Raw genomic sequence first — 17441 nt, forward strand, 5'->3', positions numbered from 1 at the left:
GTTATGGGGATATATTTCAGGTACTTTAGCTGCGGTAGAGCCTTCACAGGGTAAAAGGGTGACGTTGGGATAGAGGTACCAGATATGCTGGAGAGATGCCTGGATACTTTGGGATGATGACTGTACTTATTGCTTTGGCATGATGAAGGACCAAACACTTGTATAGTTGTTATTATTTTGAGAGACATGTGTAGCCTTAGGTTATAATGTTATGTAGCATTTGTATGTAGATGATGAGATGTTGGCACTGAGCCATTTTTAGTCCACTGAGTAAGACAATTTGATATAATTATAGATGGTCTAGACTTTTATGTATTTCAGGTATAAGATAATTGTGGGAATTAATCCCTGGTTAAGTCCAGTTTACTGTCGTTATGCTGTCCGTTAGGCACTAGTTGGAATGGTACGAGATATCATAATTGGATAGTATTTTAGTTGTTAATTACAGTTACCGATAGAATAAATAAGAGGCATGTGCAGGTATGGGACTATACAAATTATACTAATTTAAAAGAGAATTATGCGATGAAATACGTAAAGATAATTAAAAGAAAAAGTTAAGCCACTAGTTACTTTTATAGGTTAAGTCTTCTGCTTAAGCATTTAATTATGCGGCGTTTCTATACCATATGCATGTTAACTAACCGGTAACGAACTGGGGTGTTACCCTAGTATCGTCTTTGGGAGGGGTTTAAAGCTTTAATCCTGGGACACGCCCCGAATCAGATTAGTCGCGAAGCGATGAATCGATTGGAATATCTCTAAAAAAAGATATGATTGTGATTTGTTTGCCAAGAAAAGAAAAGAAACACATTTGACATGATTTGAGATCTAAGATTTGTGACATGTTTTTAATGATTTAATTGTAATTTTTTTATAGGTTAATTATCTTTATATTTATTTTAAGATTTTTCCTTATTTTTAGGATTTTAGATTTTTAAATTTTCGATCAATTTGTAATTAGTCTATAAAAGACCCTTAATGGAGTAGTTGAATTTTATTATTTTGATAATTAGAAATTAAAAACTAGAGGTTACTCTTTTATAAAATACTATTTTTTTTTTGTTTAGTCACATTTTCTATGTGCTTTCGGCATCACATTAAGCCCGAACAAACTACCATTTTCTCCAAATAGAATCATTTCAATCAAAGTCAATTTTGTATCACGTTTTTTTTTTATCAGTGTCCATCTTTTTCAGATTCCTTCGAATCAAGAAATGTCAGATTGATTTTGGTATTTCTTTCATGTTTTGATTTCTTTAAAGATGTTCCTAATACTACTACTTTCTTTGAGATTCTTTTCAGTTTTCCCAATGTTTGGGTGAAGAAAGGGAGAAGAAGAAGAAAAGAGGTAGCACGGTTACAATGGGAAGAAAAATATGAGAAGGAAATAACCTAATATATCAACCCCTTATCAGACCTAATCCCACCCCTTAGGCCTGCTTAAATTATATATCATTTAAATGTATTAAAGGATTCTGCTGTATAAATTTATATTATACGATAATTACATCAAACAACTAAAAATGTCATGTAGGAACAAACCTTATAAGCTTATACTATCAGGCCTTATGCATCACACCAAACAGACCTTTAAATTAATAGTGCCCAGATGTTTAAAATACTCCAATCTCAAATTGTTAAATTTTATCTTATTGTGATTATTTTGACCTCCAATTGTCTAAAAATATAAACCAGCATAGTTTGGCTAGCAATTTCTACATTTCTTTTTTCAAGGTAATAGCCTTTTACACGCATGAAGAAAATAAAAGGGACGAAGAAAATAAGAACAACTTGCACCCTTATATAGATTGAATGCATTAAATTTACATGATAATTAAACATGTACTTATGTACTCAATTAGCATGTTTATACACTTTGTGTGATCAAATTATTATATTGTTGATTGTGCATAGTTATATCATTAAAAAATTATGATTCATATGTGTATGAAGTTACAAATTATATAATTAACCCTATACATATGATTCTATGATTCTAGTTTGTAATTGCAACTCAAACATCCTTGTCCTCAAGTAATTATAATTAATTTTGATTGAGTTTAATTTGACTCATTCTTTTTTAAATTATCATCTTATCTAATTATGTATTATTATATCATTAAAAAAAATTAATTTTAATTCATGTTAGTATATAAAAATAATTTATATTATTTTCCAATTGCATGATATTTTTAACAATATTATAATAATTAGCTTATTAACAAGCATATTTAATTTTTCTATAATTTTTATCCAAAAAATTATTACAGTTAGGGTGTGCATGACAACCATTCTATTCCCTAGCACTGTTTCTGAAAAGAAACAATTCTTTTCTATTTCTATGCTTTGAAACAGTTTGTGAGAAAAAAAATGTGTTTGATAACTTGTTCTATTTTTATTCCGAGAATGAGAATTGTGTTTGATAACACAACAAATAATATAATAAAAAATAATTTTTATTAAATATAAAAAAAATTCGGATAATCACTTTCCTTTCCATATGGTGTGGTTGTGGTGGCAATGGCGGCGGGTGGCATGGTGGTGGTGGCGGCGGCGGCGGCAAGGTAGTGGTGGTGGCAGTGATGTGATGAAGATAGTTGTAAGAACCCGCACCGTTAATTAAGGAAGTTAATTAATTAATTGAGAGAAATTAGAAAATAATTTCATAATTGACCCTAATAATTATTATGAGGCTTTAATAATTATAGTAAGTGAGTAATAATGCTGAAAATCGCTTTTTTGACGAAAAGTGCAGATACCGATTCTGCTACTCGGTATAAATGCGTACCGATGAAGTATCCCGGAAAATTATAATAAGTGCATGAATATTCTTAGAATATTATATAGGACTAGTAAAACAAGTTTCAGGTCAAAATAATGAGAACTTGTGCCATAACTGATACTGGCTATGGAAAAGCGAGTACCGGGAAAGTGCTGCGAAAAATAAAATAAAAATATGATAAATCCTAGAAAAATGAGTAGGTTCAGAATCCTAAGTTTGAGATTTAAATTCTAAGCGTAGCTATTAGTGCCATTACTGTGTGATTAAACTTAAGTGAGCTATATATAGCCACTTGCACAATAACCTAGGTCAGATTTTGATGTGCCTACGTAGAGGTTTCTGATGCATTTGTCTGCCACCCTTTCCTTCACCCTCCCTTAGCCTTCTTCTCCATAGAAAACCTTCAAGCGATTACCTTTACTCTTGATTTCTTCACAGAGGCTTCATATTTGAGTGTGCTTAAGCCTTGAGAGGTTGAAAGGTGCTCTATTTCTGAGTGTAGCTTCTGAGTTTGAGAGGTTGTGGGGGCTGAGTTGGTGGTTCTCTAGGAGGAAGCCACCTACTTGTCTTTGGAGGCTTCAAGGAGCCATTTTGATGGTGAAAGGTCCTAGCTTGTAGTGCATTTTGTATTTGGGAAGTGGCAGAACTTTGGTGCTGTGTTGAGGAGCCTTATGGTGTCTCATTTTCAGATTTTTGGAGCTTAGAGGTATACCATGATCACCTTTTTATCTTTTGATGATTTTAAGCTTGTTTAATCGGTTAAAAAGTAAAATTTTGATCAATTGAATAAAGGAATGTGTTTCTGAGTCCTAAGCATGTTGATAAACATCTGTTTAAGGAGTTCTTGGACTACAGATCGAGTTTGGATCATTGGAGGTCAATTATACCTTTAAAACTCAGTTTTCTGCATTCTATCCAAGAAGTATTCCAATACTTTTCGGGCAGTATTCGAATACTTCCTGGAAAAATGCAGTAATCGAATAATTCGCGAGACAACAGCGACCTAGTTTAGTAAAATTGCGATATCTCGAGCTACAGAGCTCTAAATCGAGTGAAGTTTGGACCTATGTGAAGCTAACACAATGGGATACAACCATGTAAATTTTATGATCCATTGGATAAGTGGATTGCTCTCAGTTTATGTTTTAATTCCTGACCCTATTGCTGGAAATTCAGTTTGTTGTAGGAACTTTGCAAAAATCATACCAGAGTTATACAACTCCGATTCAGAATAAAAAGATAACCTTTTTTTTGGTGAGAGACTAGCTTCTCTAGGATTCTTTTGAGAATCTCAGAACATATCAAGGGTGCTAATTCTTGTGGCGTTCATAGGCTTATCAATCTTTGGATTGTGGCGCCTTCCAGTTTTCGTTTCTTGATTGTGTTCACAAATTCTTGTATCAAACCCTATCACCCAAACCTTCAAATTTCGTCCAAAATAGTCTCGGTTCATATCTCCTGATATACGCGTCGGTTTTCGGTGATTCTTGAGTCAAAGTCGCGATTCAGAAAGAGATCTTTCACCTCGATTTGGAAACGTCCGATTCCGAGGTCTGTAGTGTGAGATACGCTCTGTTCTTAACAGGTCGTGTTGGTGGATGAATTTGGGGTTAGAATTTCCATTCCTAGTAGATCCATTCCTCCATTCCTATTGGGGATCATATCATTATATCTGCTGCTATTTTGTTGATTAGCTATGATTATGTTGTTGCTGTTGAGACTTTGTTGGCTTTGTTGCCTTATTTAGTGAGCATGGGGATTGCCCATGCCGCATTGATTTGACTATGTCTTAATTTAGATTCGAGTTATAATAATGTATCAGGATTATGTCCGGACTACGTGTTGTAGTTTCGTGATTTTAGATACTCACTATTATTATTATATTGAGGTATTTCAGTTAGATGTCTTCTGCAATTTACATACAGGCGATATTTTTTAATTGGATTTTAATAATTCAGCTTGGCTAAGTATAATGATATAACACCCCGCAAAATTAGGAAATCACATCACTTGTAATTAGGGGTGTGTGGCATGCTTGAAATTCAAATTCAATTGATGCTTAGAGTGGAATTAATTTAAGTAGGAAAAATTATTTTGGGTTTATCATAAGCGAGTATATGTGAATATTTTAAATGATTCATGACACTAGTAAAAAGGGGTGGAATTAAAATTAATTATAATATAGGTAAGAATTCTAATTACTACCTAGTGGAAACATGAATTAATAATTAATATGTATATATTTTATGTGACGAGTGAACCTTTCATGAAATAATAATTAATAATATATTATATGCGATAGAGGACTCATTAGGAAGCTACTTATAATGTCATGGTGGTTGTGGGTGCTTGTCTTGAATTAAAAATCGAAGTAGGTATAGGCTAGGAATATTTTAGGTACTCCTTATGAAAAAGTTAGTACAACTTAGTAATTACATGAAATAATATGGCTTAGTTAATTAGAGTCCAACTAGCCCAAGAGGGCGATGGCCCAAGCCTTGGAGAACTAAGTTCAGCATAATATTCATTAAATCTCATCACTAATTGCACAAGTAAAATCTACCTGCATGAAATCTTATTGGTCAAAGAAAAATCTTATCCACCTTATCCCGCCTTCTCACGCCTAGTAGGTGCAAGAAACCCACCTAATCCCCTTGTTGGCCCCTGATTAATGAACAGCAATCAGCCTTCTCCTATCTCCTCCTTCTCTTGCGATTCCTAAGGGCGTATCAAACTGAATTCTCACTCCCTCTCGTCACTCAACCGTACGCACATCACAAGGAGCAAAGCAAATTTCATTCTTGGTCACTGAATAACAAATGTAATCAAACCACTTTTGTATTTCTATCCCACGCCCACCACTAGCAACAAGCAGAAATATGAATGTGTACATTCTGATACAGAATTAGAAAACCCTGCCATCTCTCCATCCCCATTCCTAGCCATGAACCATAGAGAATCAATCATTCCTTAAGCAAAGTCCTCTTCCATTTTTGGTTCAGCCGTGGACCAACGCCCAGGGAGATTGGAGCACAAGCATAAATCCTTCCTCCTCCTATATTTTGTTCGGCCAAACCTCAAGCCTAGGAGCTGAAAACTCGATTCCTTGAAAGGAAAAACGCTAAACTTAAATTCTGACTCATCTTCTCTTCTTCCATGTATGGCCGTAGACATACATCCTTAGAGCTGTATACCCGAACTCTTGCGAGGAAAAGCCTTATACTTGAGTCAAATCACGTCTTCATAACATTTAAGAGCAAGTGAGCATCTTCTATCTTTCTTGTTTCTTATTTTAGCGCATGGAAATTAAGAACTGTTCCTCATTATGTTTGTGTTTTAATTCTTTGGTATGGAGAGAGGCGAAGGTGCCTCCCATGGCTGTGTTGCTTGTTTTCTGAACCCCACTTGAAAGGATTTTTGTTGCATGCAAAAAGGTACAACCCAACAACAAACCCTTTTTGTTTACTCCACTATTCGGCTTGCATATGGGTGTCTTAAGAGAATAATTTTTGTTGTCAATCAATCTTCCTAATGTCCAGCCGTAAAAACCTTGGTTGTTGCTGTAGGCATACGTACAGAATCTGATTTAGGACATTGGGAAATAACTTCACTTTTAATTTGTTTAAGAAAACAAAGCTCCATAAGTAATGGTTTGATAAATGAAATTAGAAGCCTCTAATTGTTGGCCTGAAAAACGTGAAGAAACGTCTTAGGAAATTAGATTATTCTTCAATTTCCATTTCTTGTTTCTGCCCTTGTTTCTGGTCACTTAGACATAGTACTTAGAAAACTCAAAAACCCTAAACGGTGAGCTTGGAAAATAGCTCTAGAGTAAATTATTGGACTGTTTTGTAGAATTATATTGTATGCCTAGTTTTGCATGTGGTAAATTAAATTGGATAGCATGTTAAGGACCCTTAGCGCATCAATGGCCTAGTAGAATTGGTTAGGTAGATAATTATATCATGAGCATTTTTTTACGCTAAGAAATCGAATCTGTATGTGATGGAGATTTTGGATTTTGTCACCGTTAATTAGTTATTATATTAGTACGAAGTCAGAAATTGGCTTTCATGGTGAAACGACCTTGTATATAGAACATTCGGTTGGTATTGTTATTCCATCCTTTTGTTTCTGCTCATTTTAAACAGCCCTTAAATTAGTAGCTTTGCATGAGTTAAACGGAAGTGTACAGCATGATTATAGGCCCCTAACGCACCTTAGGCATTGTAGGAATGGTTATGTAACTAAACAAATTAGGAACACCTAATACTAGCCTAAACCGAATCTAAAGTATAAGGGGACTTGGACTTTCTTTCGCTGTTAACAAATTTGTGAATTAACCGGAAGTCAGAAAATTTATCTAGCATATGTAATTGGAAAGTCGGGTAAATACAAGAGTTAGGGAGCATGGAAATTGATTGTAAATCCTAGGAAAAATAAAAGTAAATTCTGTCTTGGTACATATGTTTGTTAGGTGCGCACAATCCTAGCTAATTTGACTGTTTGATGATACTTGGTTAAACGACTGTAAAGACTCGAGGTAAGTGTTTGGTGGTATTACCTAATGTGACTATTAGCTAGCGTATAGAATTGTGAATTGTTGCTCACATGTGCCTTGGATTAATGTGCTGTCATATGCTATACGTATGCTGCCTATGAATGTGACAAGATGGAAAATCATGAATGAGAAGTAATTGTTATGTGGCAGCTTGGTACGGAAAGTACATGAAAGATATGCTATTATGATGATGATCTACTCATGCATATACACCTCATAATTCATTTGTTTCTTGTTTGTGTGTGAAGCATATCATGGCATACATGCACGAATTTCATGCTGTTCATGGATTAGAATATTTATATAAATATGCATACGATTGAGCACGCATCATATAGGCATCCCTCCGGTACCAGGGTATGGGACACTTGGCTTCAGTCCGCATAGGCCACAGTTGGAATTCACCTTTGAGGAGCCATTATGGAATATCCACTGTGTATGTTAGTACGTGCACGACGGTGCTATGAACGTACAAGGAAATGGCGTTATATACGCACTAATAAGGAAATGGCGTTATATACGCACTATTATGACTATTATGAATATACATGACCATGGCGTTATATGCGCAATAAGATGATAATTAACAGTTGTACGGAATTTTACTGTTGATGCGACTGTTTTGAAATTTTATGCCTAGTTTATTATTGTTGCATTATTGGTTTTGCTATCACACTACTGGGATTTTTCTCACCCCTTTTGGGGCTAAATTTTTATAAAATTGCAGGAGGACGGAAAAGCATCTGATGACATTGTTTTTGGATTTTTGCTGTTACCTGCTGCTGTTTGGATTTCTGCTGTTAACTGTTTTTCTGTTGGATGACTGTATTATTGGAATATTTTGGGAAGTTTGGATTACTGTTGGAAGCATTATTAGGCTACTATTTTAAGTTTTTTATGATCAGTTAGGACTTTGGAAAAATTCTGGAAACGTTTTGCGGAAACTATTTCTTAAGGTTTTGAATGCAGTTTTATAAACCGTTTTGCGAGCACTTTGCAAGTTATATTTAGTGGGGCTACAGACCTCCGAATTGCTTATAATTTATATACACGCGAAGCCCCACGTGTCTAGTTTCTGATCATATAAGTTTTACAATGAAATTTTGAAAGCACGATTTATTATGATTTTTGCACGAAGACAGGTTTTTCAAGAAAATGACTATTTCAGCAAGCCATATATTTCTCTAAGTTTTCACACTGTTTTAATTTCTTCTGACCTGGTTTGAATACAAAATGTCAATGAGATGAAAAACAAAATTTTCAAACTTATCCGCTAATATTACGACTCTAATCCGCTTAGCAGACAACTCCCTTGGATGCATACTGGAGAGGGTGTCACACTAAATGGTATCAGAGCAGTTTTGATTCAAGGTGTCTGTATTTGATGAAATATTTGTTGTTTGTACTTGGTTGCTGAATTGTTGTTGTTTGAATATATTGGCTGTTAGTATACTTTTGTTGAATTATTGCTGTTTGGACATAATTGTGTATTGGTTGTTTTGCTGTATGTTAGAATTACCTTGTTCAACTGCTGATGTTTGAATATGATTATTGAATTGTTTGCTAGCTGTTTTTGCATTATTCTGTGTGTGTAATGGTACTTGAGGTATCCGGTGTTGAACACGGTTATGCACACTTCATTGCTAGGTGGTGAGCCGATCAACTCACTGTCGCGCAAGATGTGTGTGCACAATCATGGTGATCACAGGGTATACTTGTGCCTGAGCACTATGTGTGAAATAGTGAATTGCTACTTGAATTAATGGTTAATTATCAATTGTGTTTCCTATGGATTGTAAGGAAGGTTTTATATATATATATATATATATATGTATATCTGACGTGTATATTTTTGTGATATTCTAAGCCGTGAATGATAACATGTAATATTTAAATAATGACTGCTGGTGCATACTTGCCCTTGAGATTTATGCTATTTACTTGCATGTGTGGTTGTGTATATAGCTGGGTAATAGAAACTGTTATTCTTCACTAATTCTGTTGGGTCTCATAACCGAGTAAGGGTAACAGTGACATAATCATGACAATTGATGTAGTTAACTAGCATTACGAAGGACTCGTTATTTAACCTTAAAACTGTATGTAGACAAATTTATGTAGGGACATATCAGTTATCTAAATAGATCCAGTTAATGCCCTGAGGAAGCAGAATTGGAATTATTAAGACTTAAACATGTGAGTCTGTCGTCCTTACAAATTTTCTAATGGTGAATTGGCACTAGACATCATTCTTGAGAAAGAAGCTGTGGAACAAAGCGTTGATGTGTAGAGGTCAGTTATACAGTGATACGGGTAGTATGGGTAAATAAGTGAATTTGATCTGCTAAATTGGATTGACCCGTCTTGCTGTTGATATTAGTGAATGTTGTTAGGGTTGTTGAATACTATGTACTGTTTTATTATATACTCTGTTCGGTTGTGATGTTCATTCGCTACATTGAAACGTTTGACTTGAATGGTTGTTGTCACAAAATTGTGCAAGAGTTGTCTGATTGTACTACGTTGCAGTTGAATTGAAATGTTTGAATTGACTAATCGTATAATTGATTATTTGAATCGTGTCTCAATCTTGAGACTACTGTCGTGTATGTCATGCAGTGAGTAGGACCCACTCGTTGCGTGGCATTATGAAAGTAGAATTAGTATTTAGGAGACACGAAAACCTCCTCATGAGAGAAGTCTGAGGTGTGGTAGATTGTAATTGATCAATGCCTGAATGACGAATAAATAATGAAGTATGGAATTGGACGATTCCCAGTGTGTGATGAGATGATACTCCAGCTGTTACTGGGAATGGGTCTGGCCAACACATTCTTCGGAAACACGGTAGTATCAAACTGTCAAACACCGAGAATCAATTAATGAAAAAGTTTTTTTTGGTGGTTTTAGTACTTATGCTTGAAATTGTGTAGGAAGTTAACCAAGGAATGACTTGAATAATTGGAACAAGCAAACTAAAATTGTAGAACCATATAAGTGGACGTAGTAATGAATTGATGTTTAAGTTGTATTAAGAGTGAGTGATTTCTGTTTGATAAATTGGATACATGAAGACTTTTAGTTTGGTATTGGTTTGTCAGGATAGAAATTGAATGAGGAGTTTTCGGTTTGATAAATTGAGATTATGAAAATATTTTGTTTTGATTTGGGTATTGGTTTGTCAGGTATAGCAAATGAAGAAAAATAAATGAAACGGGATTTTTGGTAGTATGTCAGAGTTTGAGTTTATGAATCGCTTAAATTGTTTTAACCGTCTAGAATGTAAACTCCAAAGTAGTGACGCTTAGTTAAAAATTAGTTTGGGTGTTGTGCTCAAGAAATTATATGTGTTTCATGATCTTAATGCGTATGTTCTGTTTTAGTCTAACTGCTTCATGAAAACTCTTGTATTTTGGGAGCCTGGTGTGTTAATCCTTTTGTTTTGAGTATTTGAATTTAGGAACTCTCTTTTCTGTTGGAAAATGAATTTAATGTGTGGTATATGCTAGGAAGAGTCTTAGAACCGAGTTTGATGTGAAAAGCATAGTTTTATCAGTGGCTGTATTTTTTTTATTAGTATTTATCACTCTAAAGGGATATTTAACTTAAATTAAGATGTCGAATGTGGTTATTGTGCATGTGAATTATGAAAGCCTGGTTTATGTGATGGATTATGATTGGTAGCTGTTTAAAATTGTAATGTGTGTAATGATTGGAAAGTTCATATCATAGTTAATGGATGCTCTGATCTGTGGAGTCAATTACATCCGAGGTACCTAGGACAACGGAAAGCTCGAGGAAGTTTCCTCATATGGGTGTTTTGGCGAACTGTATCAGAGGTACCACCTTACGTGATATGTACGGAGAGTATGCTAGAATTAATTAGCTCCATACATGATTGCTTGGTATCCTGAAATTGTTGAGTACGTGGTAAAAAGATAGACATAGTTGCAATTTATTTTAGAAAAATATTAGACAGTAGCTACAGAATTAACGGACAAGCTTAACATCTCTTGTAATCATGGCAATTAGTAGTTAGTGCCTTGGAATCTAGGTATCTTTATTCGTGTCCTTAAGTCAGCTTCATAGTTAGAGTTAATTAGAGGTGCCTCCTAAACCCTATGCTTTAGGGAAAAGCACTACTCAGCTATGAAATTCCTTCTTCCGTAAGATAATGTTAAATATTGTGATGTTCACTTAATCGATGCAGTTAAAATTTTATACCACAATAGTGATGGACTAAGATCCTTAGAAAGAACATTTACTGGAATTCTGGTTGTGATGAAATTTTGTGATTTTACGAATACTCTTCTACCATTGTAAATTGGAATATGATGCGTTCTATTTTACTTACTTGATTTCCTGTAGATTATTAAATTGTGAGATTCCACTCATGATGTTTGTCAAGTCAGTAATTAGTTGTGAGGTGTTTACTGAGTTGAAATCTGTCATATGTAAGGAATAAATAGGGAGTGGATAAAATTCTCAATTGTAACATGTAAACTGCCAAGATAAAATAATTATAGAAGATCCCACTTACTTAGTCTCTTGTTTGCGCAAGAAATAGGCAGGCATGGTTAGTTGTGTTAAAATGGTCTAATTTGGGATTGTAAAATTTTGTTTGTGTTATCAATTGCGAAGTAATCTTGTGAATTGAATTGTTGACTCTCAACCTGGCATGCATAAAATTTTAGGGTCATATTGTAGGTAATCACATGCATTTTAAGTATAGTAAGTATAGCCGGTGTATAAGTAAGAGCATGGCATGTTATTGATGTGGACACACCTAAGAAACGGGAAACAAAAGTTATAATATTGAGAGATAATCACAACGGTATGTCGGCATGAGACCGGATTCACATCTTGTTTGAGCACTAGAATCGGATTTCTTTGGGCCTTAAAGGAGGTCATGAAAGTAGAGACATAGGTGGCTGTTTCTTTTCGGTCAACCATCAAATATAGGATTCACATAGGGAGGAATCATTGTGCGAGTATATCTGTTTAGTTACTAATTAATTATGCACTAAAACCTTGAGCCTCTCCATAATTTAGGGATGACTGGAGTTTCCTGATTGGTTTTATTTCATCTGTGTTAGAGTGTGGTCCTTGGCAATGTTTAAAAAGAAACCCGAAAATCTGTTTGCTATGATTAAGCTTAGGAGGAATTTTATTCCCTACCATGCAAATAAAATTTGGTTGTGTATATTGTCTGATAAACAGGTCAAGTATAACTTGTTCGTAATGCTTGGAATTCATTGACGACTGTCATAGATGCCAGCTGATTGTGATCTAAGGTCTTTCTCTAATGTAATTTTGTTTGGCTGCCGACTGGAATAGTATGGGAGTGATAGGATGAAGTTTGGGGACAAACTTCAAATTTGGTGGGGAGAGTATAACACCCCGCAAAATTAGGAAATCACATAACTTGTAATTAGGGGTGTGTGGCATGCTTGAAATTCAAATTCAATTGATGCTTAGAGTGGAATTAATTTAAGTAGGAAAAATTATTTTGGGTTTATCATAAGCGAGTATATGTGATTATTTTAAATGATTCATGACACTAGTAAAAAGGGGTAGAATTACAATTAATTATAATATAGGTAGGAATTCTAATTACTACCTAGTGGGAACATGAATTAATAATTAATATGTATATATTTTATGTGACGAGTGAACCTTTCATGAAATAATAATTAATAATATATTATATGAGATAGAGGACTCATTAGGAAGCTACTTATAATGTCATGGGGGTTGTGGGTGCTTGTCTTGAATTAAAAATCGAAGTAGGTATAGGCTAGGAATATTTTAGGTACTCCTTATGAAAACTTTAGTACAAATTAGTAATTACATGAAATAATATGGCTTAGTTAATTAGGGTCCAACTAGCCCAAGAGGGCGATGGTCCATGCCTTGGAGAACTAAGTTCAGCCTAATATTCATTAAATCTCATCACTAATTGCACAAGTAAAATCTGCCTGCATGAAATCTTATGTGTCAAAGCAAAATCTTATCCACCTTATCCCACCTTCTCACGCCTAGTAGGTGCAAGAAACCCACCTTATCCCCTTGCTGGCCCCTGATTAATGAACAACAATCAGCCTTCTCCTATCTCCTCCTTCCCTTGCGATTCCTAAGGGAGTATCAAACTGAATTCTCACTCCCTCTCGTCACTCAACCGTACGCACATCACAAGGAGAGCAAAGCAAATTTCATTCTTTGTCACTGAATAACAAATGTAATCAAACCACTTTGGTATTTCTATCCCACGCCCACCACTAGCAACAAGCAGAAAAATGATTGTGTACATTCTGATACAGAATTAGAAAACCCTGGCATCTCTCCATCCCCATTCCTAGCCATGAACCATAGAGAATCAATCATTCCTTAAGCAAAGTCCTCTTCCATTTTTGGTTCAGCCGTGGACCAACACCCATGGAAATTGGAGCACAAGCATAAATCCTTCCTCCTCCTATATTTTGTGATCAACTAGGAATGGAATTTATGCCCAAAATTCAGCCTCCAACGCGTCTTGGCTAAAAAATGATCCTATCTCACGCTGCACAACTCGGAATTGAGTGATTCCAAAACGAGGTGAAAGAGCATGTTTTAAAACACGAAATAGACCCAAGAATCGCCGAAAACGGACAAGTGGGTCACGAGATCTGATCTAAGGTAGGGTAAAATGAAAATTAAAAACAAGAAACAAGGGTAGGAAGGCGCCACAATCCAAGGATTGATAAGCCTATGAACGCCACAAGGTTAAGAACCCTTGATAAGTTCAGAGATTCTCAAAAGAACCCAAGAGAACTAGTCTCACCAAAATAGGTTAACTTGATATTCAAAATCTGATTACAAGAGTTGTATCCTCCCCCTTATTTATACTTGGAACATCCCTCCAAGAATAGGAAAAGACTAGCAAATGAAAAGACACAAATCATCCCCACTATGCATTTATTACATTGATGACATTAACTAAATTCTGATTGGGATATGGCTTGGACTTGATGTCTTCATGATTAGTCCACATTTGCAGAATTAGCCCACTAAGAGCTTCCGTAAACTTCTTGGCCCTTGACCTTGTGATTGGCCCATTTGGCAATTGCAATGGATCATTTGGCATTGTCTCCTTATTCATATCAGTGATGCCACCTCCTATGTCTTCATCATTCCCTCCTTCTTGAGAAGAATTTGCCCTCAAATTGTAGTCCTCTTCTCCTACATCAAAAGGGGACAAATCAGCCACATTAAAAGTAGCACTTACACCATACTCACCAAGGAGGTCTATCTTGTAGGCATTATCATTAATTTTGGACAGGACTTGGAAAGGTCCATCTCCTCTTGGTTGAAGCTTAGATTTCCTTTGGGAAGGAAGCCTCTCTTTTCGTAGATGAACCCAAACCAAATCACCTGGTTCAAACACAACCTTTTTCTTGCCTTTATTAGCTTGTCTAGCATAGCTCTCTACCTTTTTTTCAATTTATGTCTTTACCTTCTCATGTAATTTACGAACATATTCAGCCTTAGTCCTGCCATCAACATGCTTTAAAACAGAGTTGTTAGGTAAAGGTAGCAAATCAAGATGAGTGAGAGGGTTAAATACATAAACAATTTCAAAAGGAGAATAACCAGTAGTGCTATGAACTACCCTATTATATGCAAACTCAACATGGGGCAGACATTCTTCCCATGACTTAATATTTTTTTTTATTACAGCTCTTAAAAGAGAAGAAAGAGTTCTATTCACTTCCTCAGTTTGCCCATCAGTTTGTGGATGGCAAGTAGTAGAAAAGAGAAGTTTAGTTCCGAGCTTACTCCATAAGGTCCTCCAAAAGTGACTTAAAATTTTTGAATCTCGATCAGAGACAATGCTTCTAGGAAGCCCATGGAGTCTTACCACATCTTTGAAAAACAAGTCAGCAACGTGGCATGCATCATCAACCTTTTTGCATGGGATAAAATGCGCCATCTTAGAAAACCTGTCCACCACAACGAAAATAGAATCCTTGCCATTTCTAGACTGAGGTAGTCCGAACACAAAATCCATAGAGATATCAATCCAGGGGAAGTCAGGAATTGGCAAAGGAGTATAAAGCCCATGCGGCATTACTTTAGATTTAGACTTCTTGCATACAATACATCTTTCACACAGTTTTTGTATATCACGTTTCATGTGTGGCCAGTAGAAATATTCATGCAACATGTCTAAAGTCTTTTGGACCCCAAAATGTCCCATTAATCCCCCCTCATGTGCCTCCCTCACAAGTAGCTCTCTAATGGAACTTTTAGGCACACACAATCTCTTCTCTTTAAACAAGTAATCATTATGCCTAAAGAAACCATTTTTGGCAGCATGCACACAAGATTTATAGATTTGTGAGAAGTCTGGATCATGCTCATACAATGCTTTAATATGCTCAAAGCCAATGAACTTAGTTTCAAGAGTAGAGAACAAAGCATACCTTCTTGAAAGTGCATCTACTACCACATTGGACTTACCTTTCTTGTGCTTGATCACGTAGGGAAATTGCTCCAAGAACTCAACCCATTTGGCATGCATTTTGTTAAGCTTGCATTGCCCTTTTAAGTACTTTAAGGACTCATGGTCACTATGGATAACAAACTCTTTGGACAAGAGATAGTGCTGCCATGTTTGCAAAGCCCTTACCAATGCATATAATTCTTTATCATATGTGGAATAATTAAGGACGACCCCATTTAATTTTTTACTAAAATAAGCAATGGGATGTCCCTCTTGCATCAAAACTGCCCCTATCTCCACATTGGATGCATCACATTCAATCTCAAAAGATTTGGCAAAATTAGGCAATGCAAGAATAGGTGCATGGGTAAATTTTTCTTTGAGAGCAGCAAAAGCTTGCTCTTGTTTTTCGCCCCATGTAAAACCCACATGCCTTTTAATCACTTCATTCAAGGGTGCAACCATTGTACTAAATTATTTGACAAACCTCCTATAGAAACTGGCTAAGCCATGAAAGCTCTTTACCTCACTTACATTCTTAGGAGTTGGCCACTCTTGAATAGCTTTCACTTTCCCTTGATCAACCTGCACTCCTTGTGAGCTAACAACAAAACCAAGAAAAACTACATGTTCCATACATAACTCACATTTTTCCACATTAGCATGCAATTTTTCACGCCTTAGAGCTTCTAAAACACACCTCAAATGCACAAGATGATCATCATAGGATTTACTATAAATCAGAATATCATCAAAATAAACCATAACAAACTTTCCTAGAAATTCCCTTAACACATGATTCATTAATCTCATGAAGGTACTAGGAGCATTGGTTAAACCAAAGGGCATAACCAACCATTCATACAACCCATATTTAGTTTTAAAAGCTGTTTTCCATTCATCCCCTTCTCTAATCCGAATTTGATGATATCCACTTTTCAGATCAATTTTAGAGAAGAAACAAGCACCATGCAATTCATCCAATAAATCATCCAATCTAGGAATGGGATGTCTATACTTTACCGTGATATTATTGATGGCTCTACAGTCAGTGCACATCCTCCAAGTCCCATCTTTCTTAGGCACTAGAATGACTGGAACTGCACATGGACTTAAACTTTCTTGCACCCACCCTTTTTGCATCAAGTCTTCAACTTGCCTTTGAATCTCCTTGGTTTCTTGGGGTTACTCCTATTATCTGGCCTATTAGGTAATGAAGCTCCTGGAATGAGATCAATTTGATGTTCTGTGCCTCTTAGAGGGGGTAGTCCTTGAGGCACCTCTTTGGAAAAGACATCTTCAAATTCCTGCAACAAAGAAGAAACCTCATTTGGAAGAGAGTTAGTAGTACCTGCATCTTTTAAATTACTCTCTTTACTCAAAAGTAAAAGCATTTGCTTTTGCAAATGCATAGCCTTTTTCACCACTTTTTCTTTGGTCTCCCAAGAAGCAAATGACAAGCCTCTATGGGCACCACATCACACAAAACTGTATCATCATACTTCCCTATGGAGAAATCCAACTCCACTTGCTTACTTACAGTTACTTCACCATCCTCACTAAGCCATTGAAGCTTGTATGGCTGTGGGTGAGGTTTAGTCTCCAATCCTAAT

General features: G+C 35.7%; 1 long non-coding RNA gene across 1 annotated transcript; it reads left to right on the forward strand.

Annotated features, from left to right (window-relative positions):
• The first annotated feature begins 5443 nt into the window (after positions 1 to 5443).
• Positions 5444 to 8329, forward strand: LOC133283870 (uncharacterized). The gene is made up of 3 exons (XR_009747842.1): positions 5444 to 6045; positions 6141 to 6219; positions 8074 to 8329. It is a non-coding gene; the product is annotated as an uncharacterized LOC133283870 (long non-coding RNA).
• Positions 8330 to 17441: the final 9112 nt, after the last annotated feature.

This window comes from Gastrolobium bilobum, unplaced genomic scaffold (genome assembly GCF_033153095.1).
Source record: "Gastrolobium bilobum isolate Gb01-03AN ecotype WA unplaced genomic scaffold, APGP_CSIRO_Gbil_v1 utg47872, whole genome shotgun sequence".
In the NCBI taxonomy this organism is placed as follows: domain Eukaryota; kingdom Viridiplantae; phylum Streptophyta; class Magnoliopsida; order Fabales; family Fabaceae; genus Gastrolobium; species Gastrolobium bilobum.